The sequence below is a fragment of the Syngnathus floridae genome, chromosome 1 (genome assembly GCF_059516105.1).
Source record: "Syngnathus floridae isolate MCC-2025c chromosome 1, RoL_Sflo_1.0, whole genome shotgun sequence".
In the NCBI taxonomy this organism is placed as follows: Eukaryota; Metazoa; Chordata; class Actinopteri; order Syngnathiformes; family Syngnathidae; genus Syngnathus; species Syngnathus floridae.
Window position 1 is genome coordinate 28,173,128 of NC_142413.1, and position 6,197 is coordinate 28,179,324.

The window sequence follows — 6,197 nt, forward strand, 5'->3', positions numbered from 1 at the left end:
AGAGAGAGAGAGAGAGCGAAAGTGAGAGAGAGAGAGAGAGAGAGAGAGAGAGAGAGAGAGAGAGAGAGAGAGAGAGAGAGAGAGAGAGAGAGAGAGAGAGGTTAGGGTTAGGATTAGGGTCAGGGTTAGGGTTAGAGAGAAAGAGAGAGAGAGAGAGAGAGAGCGAGAGAGAGAGAGTGAGAGAGAGAGAGAGAGAGAGAGAGAGAGAGAGAGAGAGAGAGAGAGAGGTTAGGGTTAGGATTAGGGTCAGGGTTAGGGTTAGAGAGAAAGAGAGAGAGAGAGAGAGAGCGAGAGAGAGAGAGAGAGAGAGTGAGAGAAAAAAGAGAGAGAGAGAGAGAGAGAATGAGAGAGCGAGAGAGCAAGAGATAGAGAGAGAGAGAGAGAGAGAGCAAGAGAGAGAGAGAGAGAGAGAGAGAGAGAAAGAGAGAATGAGAGAACGAGAGAATGAGAGAGCGAGAGAGAGAGAGAGAGAGAGAGAGAGAGAGAGAGAGAGAGAGAGAGAGAGAGAGAGACAGAGACAGAGACAGAGACAGAGAGAGAGAAACATGGTCCTAACCAGGCAATGGGAAATGCGAGCATCTCAACCAAAACCCGCAGATACCACGGAAAGGCAATGGGAAATGCAAGCATCTCAACCAAAACCCGCAAAGTATGTGACCCGATAATTTGGCTTAAGGTCATACTGGGATGTCCGAAGGGCACTGGCTGGTTAGGTATTTTGAGTTTTACTCGCTAAACCTTCCCCAAAGGGTCCGCCGACCCTGTCGGTTAGATAGAAGGCAACGGAAGGCACGGGCCTACGCATGTCTCACCAGTAAACCTCGCCGTACCAGGTCACATAAAATCTGGATTGGGTACGAAGGACGGCGAAGTGAGACTGCACTCCTGCCAGAACCTCCCCCGAGTAGCTGAGGCGCCACCCAGGTCTTCGGCCAGCAAGATGGAAATACAGTGAAAAGCGAAGGTCACATAAAATCTGGATTGGGTACGAAGGACGGCGAAGTGAGACTGCACTCCTGCCAGAACCTCCCCCGAGTAGCTGAGGCGCCACCCAGGTCTTCGGCCAGCAAGATGGAAATACAGTGAAAAGCGACAGAAAAGTACTGACCTATGAGACTACCCTTGTCTTAAATTGTGTCTATTAACTCTTAGTTGTGTTTGAACTAATATATTTTTTTTATTATATATTGTTTTAAAACCAACCGTTTTGTTTACAAAGAGTCCCATTAAGTCGTCCTTGTTGTGGGTAATTTGAACGTCATAATTTTGTAGACACGTCATCAGTAGTGGACCTTGGGGTCACAGAGTGTTTCGGCCATTATCACCAGACACCCTCGCCCAAGGGAGGCCCCGCCGGGGTTGATCGAGCCCCGGTGTGTGTCTACCAGGTCAATTAAAATTACAGTTATTTGTCAAGTCAACTGTCCAGCTTTAACGCAGACAGAAAAGATCAATAGGTCAGTCTTTGCCTCTTATAATTTATTGATTCATTGAATTTAAACCATCATTACGTATGTTTGTATTTAACTCGATGTTATATTATTTCATTTAAGTTTCTGGCCAAGTTTATCAGCATAATTGGAGGTCTGCCTGTAGTCCTGCTGTGATGTAAAACCCTTTAAACCATTTTATCCACGTAATTAATATTACTTTATCAAAGGGACTGTGTTTGAATCATTCGTTTATCTGACATTTATCAACCGGAAAAGTCTTACCTTAGGAGATTGTCATTCCCAGCGCCACTTTCTTGGTTCACGGTGTCACTGTCAAATTCCCATGAGCCTTTGCGAAGTGTCACGGCGGCTCGTCAACCAATCCCGTCCCTAAACCTATCTAACAATGTAATAAGCACTAAATAAAGGTAGACAAAACACATTTGTGCCGTTTAATTGTGTTAACTGTTCCCCTGCAACCTCAAATTTAATTCGCAACAACCTATTTGGAAATAAATCGATTAACGCAAATCGCGGCTATATAGCATTAGCAAGTCGGAAAACTCATACCACAAAGTGTTAAAAAGCGAATAAACTTCCATTAAGGTCATTGGTATTATTCAAATGTATTAACCGGTCCCATTTATCCGTAAATTCAATTGCTAACATTAATAAGATCGCATATTTAGGACGAAATCGCTCTTCCTCCTTCTTTTTCTCTTTTCTTTTTTGGCGTAACGGCGCCAACGTCGTGAGCATTAGCAACCCGGAAGTACCCACAAGCCCTCGCACTAGCAACCCGGAAGTACCTATAACCCCTGCAAAATGTCGTAGTGGACCCCGTTAATCGAAAATATTATTAAAATTACCCATCCCAGTGATAATAACAGAATACATTTCGATTGCTATTGTTAACTCGCACTACCCGATCACTATTGTCCGTAAATCCACTCGCCCACCACAATAATAAAACCGTGCAATTAAAACGAAATAGCCGTGCGCGTCAAGTGGCTAGTAAACGTTAGCCAAGCCGGAAGTATCCGTGATGACGCTTGCATTGTCATGGCAACCAATTGTCCCCAAGCGTATTTATTACAATATCCACCCCAAAAGCGATCAAAATCAAACAAAATGTTAAAAAACAATTTAATACTATCTATTAGCGTTTTCCCCACTTATTTATTTCTACATTTAAAAGATAATAATAACCAATTAGTGATTCTATCCAACTAAGCCCTGTTTGCCAGACAGCCATTTTATGTGTCTATGGCGCCCTCCTGTGTACTCTCCCGGCCTCTATCTTCTCTTTTAGTCTGGAAAGAAAACTCCCTTAGAATTTTGTTCGAGTTAAGAATAGTCTGATTAAAGTTTAGACTTTTCTTTTTTATTTTGGTCAACATTAAAAAAAAGAAGAAGAGAGAGAGACAGAGCGAGAGAGAGAGAGAGAGAGAGAGAGAGAGAGAGAGAGAGAGAGAGAGAAAAAAGAGAGAGAGAGAGAGAGAAAAAAAGAGAGAGAGCGAGAGAGCGAGAGAGGGAGAGAGAGAGAGAGAAAGAGAAAACGAGAGAGCGAGAGAGCGAGAGAGCAAGAGAGAGAGAGAGAGAGAGAGAGAGAGAGAGAGAGAGAGCGAAAGTGAGAGAGAGAGAGAGAGAGAGAGAGAGAGAGAGAGAGAGAGAGAGAGAGAGAGAGAGAGAGAGAGAGAGAGAGGTTAGGGTTAGGATTAGGGTCAGGGTTAGGGTTAGAGAGAAAGAGAGAGAGAGAGAGAGAGAGCGAGAGAGAGAGAGTGAGAGAGAGAGAGAGAGAGAGAGAGAGAGAGAGAGAGAGAGAGAGGTTAGGGTTAGGATTAGGGTCAGGGTTAGGGTTAGAGAGAAAGAGAGAGAGAGAGAGAGAGCGAGAGAGAGAGAGAGAGAGAGTGAGAGAAAAAAGAGAGAGAGAGAGAGAGAGAATGAGAGAGCGAGAGAGCAAGAGATAGAGAGAGAGAGAGAGAGAGAGAGCAAGAGAGAGAAAGAGAGAGAGAGAGAGAGAAAGAGAGAATGAGAGAACGAGAGAATGAGAGAGCGAGAGCGAGAGAGAGAGAGAGAGAGAGAGACAGAGACAGAGACAGAGACAGAGACAGAGAGAGAGAAACATGGTCCTAACCAGGCAATGGGAAATGCGAGCATCTCAACCAAAACCCGCAGATACCACGGAAAGGCAATGGGAAATGCAAGCATCTCAACCAAAACCCGCAAAGTATGTGACCCGATAATTTGGCTTAAGGTCATACTGGGATGTCCGAAGGGCACTGGCTGGTTAGGTATTTTGAGTTTTACTCGCTAAACCTTCCCCAAAGGGTCCGCCGACCCTGTCGGTTAGATAGAAGGCAACGGAAGGCACGGGCCTACGCATGTCTCACCAGTAAACCTCGCCGTACCAGGTCACATAAAATCTGGATTGGGTACGAAGGACGGCGAAGTGAGACTGCACTCCTGCCAGAACCTCCCCCGAGTAGCTGAGGCGCCACCCAGGTCTTCGGCCAGCAAGATGGAAATACAGTGAAAAGCGAAGGTCACATAAAATCTGGATTGGGTACGAAGGACGGCGAAGTGAGACTGCACTCCTGCCAGAACCTCCCCCGAGTAGCTGAGGCGCCACCCAGGTCTTCGGCCAGCAAGATGGAAATACAGTGAAAAGCGACAGAAAAGTACTGACCTATGAGACTACCCTTGTCTTAAATTGTGTCTATTAACTCTTAGTTGTGTTTGAACTAATATATTTTTTTTATTATATATTGTTTTAAAACCAACCGTTTTGTTTACAAAGAGTCCCATTAAGTCGTCCTTGTTGTGGGTAATTTGAACGTCATAATTTTGTAGACACGTCATCAGTAGTGGACCTTGGGGTCACAGAGTGTTTCGGCCATTATCACCAGACACCCTCGCCCAAGGGAGGCCCCGCCGGGGTTGATCGAGCCCCGGTGTGTGTCTACCAGGTCAATTAAAATTACAGTTATTTGTCAAGTCAACTGTCCAGCTTTAACGCAGACAGAAAAGATCAATAGGTCAGTCTTTGCCTCTTATAATTTATTGATTCATTGAATTTAAACCATCATTACGTATGTTTGTATTTAACTCGATGTTATATTATTTCATTTAAGTTTCTGGCCAAGTTTATCAGCATAATTGGAGGTCTGCCTGTAGTCCTGCTGTGATGTAAAACCCTTTAAACCATTTTATCCACGTAATTAATATTACTTTATCAAAGGGACTGTGTTTGAATCATCCGTTTATCTGACATTTATCAACCGGAAAAGTCTTACCTTAGGAGATTGTCATTCCCAGCGCCACTTTCTTGGTTCACGGTGTCACTGTCAAATTCCCATGAGCCTTTGCGAAGTGTCACGGCGGCTCGTCAACCAATCCCGTCCCTAAACCTATCTAACAATGTAATAAGCACTAAATAAAGGTAGACAAAACACATTTGTGCCGTTTAATTGTGTTAACTGTTCCCCTGCAACCTCAAATTTAATTCGCAACAACCTATTTGGAAATAAATCGATTAACGCAAATCGCGGCTATATAGCATTAGCAAGTCGGAAAACTCATACCACAAAGTGTTAAAAAGCGAATAAACTTCCATTAAGGTCATTGGTATTATTCAAATGTATTAACCGGTCCCATTTATCCGTAAATTCAATTGCTAACATTAATAAGATCGCATATTTAGGACGAAATCGCTCTTCCTCCTTCTTTTTCTCTTTTCTTTTTTGGCGTAACGGCGCCAACGTCGTGAGCATTAGCAACCCGGAAGTACCCACAAGCCCTCGCACTAGCAACCCGGAAGTACCTATAACCCCTGCAAAATGTCGTAGTGGACCCCGTTAATCGAAAATATTATTAAAATTACCCATCCCAGTGATAATAACAGAATACATTTCGATTGCTATTGTTAACTCGCACTACCCGATCACTATTGTCCGTAAATCCACTCGCCCACCACAATAATAAAACCGTGCAATTAAAACGAAATAGCCGTGCGCGTCAAGTGGCTAGTAAACGTTAGCCAAGCCGGAAGTATCCGTGATGACGCTTGCATTGTCATGGCAACCAATTGTCCCCAAGCGTATTTATTACAATATCCACCCCAAAAGCGATCAAAATCAAACAAAATGTTAAAAAACAATTTAATACTATCTATTAGCGTTTTCCCCACTTATTTATTTCTACATTTAAAAGATAATAATAACCAATTAGTGATTCTATCCAACTAAGCCCTGTTTGCCAGACAGCCATTTTATGTGTCTATGGCGCCCTCCTGTGTACTCTCCCGGCCTCTATCTTCTCTTTTAGTCTGGAAAGAAAACTCCCTTAGAATTTTGTTCGAGTTAAGAATAGTCTGATTAAAGTTTAGACTTTTCTTTTTTATTTTGGTCAACATTAAAAAAAAGAAGAAGAGAGAGAGACAGAGCGAGAGAGAGAGAGAGAGAGAGAGAGAGAGAGAGAGAGAGAGAGAGAGAGAGAAAAAGAGAGAGAGAGAGAGAGAAAAAAAGAGAGAGAGCGAGAGAGCGAGAGAGGGAGAGAGAGAGAGAGAAAGAGAAAACGAGAGAGCGAGAGAGCGAGAGAGCAAGAGAGAGAGAGAGAGAGAGAGAGAGAGAGAGAGAGAGAGAGAGAGAGAGCGAAAGTGAGAGAGAGAGAGAGAGAGAGAGAGAGAGGGTTAGGGTTAGGGTTAGGGTTAGGGTTAGGGTTAGGGTTAGGGTTAGGGTTAGGGTTAGGGTTAGGTAAAAAGTT

At 43.7% G+C, this 6,197-nt stretch overlaps 1 long non-coding RNA gene across 1 annotated transcript; it reads left to right on the plus strand.

Moving 5' to 3' along the window:
- Nucleotides 1-390: 390 nt before the first annotated feature.
- LOC148404793 (uncharacterized) lies at nt 391-5,940 on the plus strand. Its single transcript, XR_015861941.1, has 2 exons — nt 391-1,457; nt 3,848-5,940. It is a non-coding gene; the product is annotated as an uncharacterized LOC148404793 (long non-coding RNA).
- The last annotated feature ends 257 nt before the right edge of the window (nt 5,941-6,197 follow it).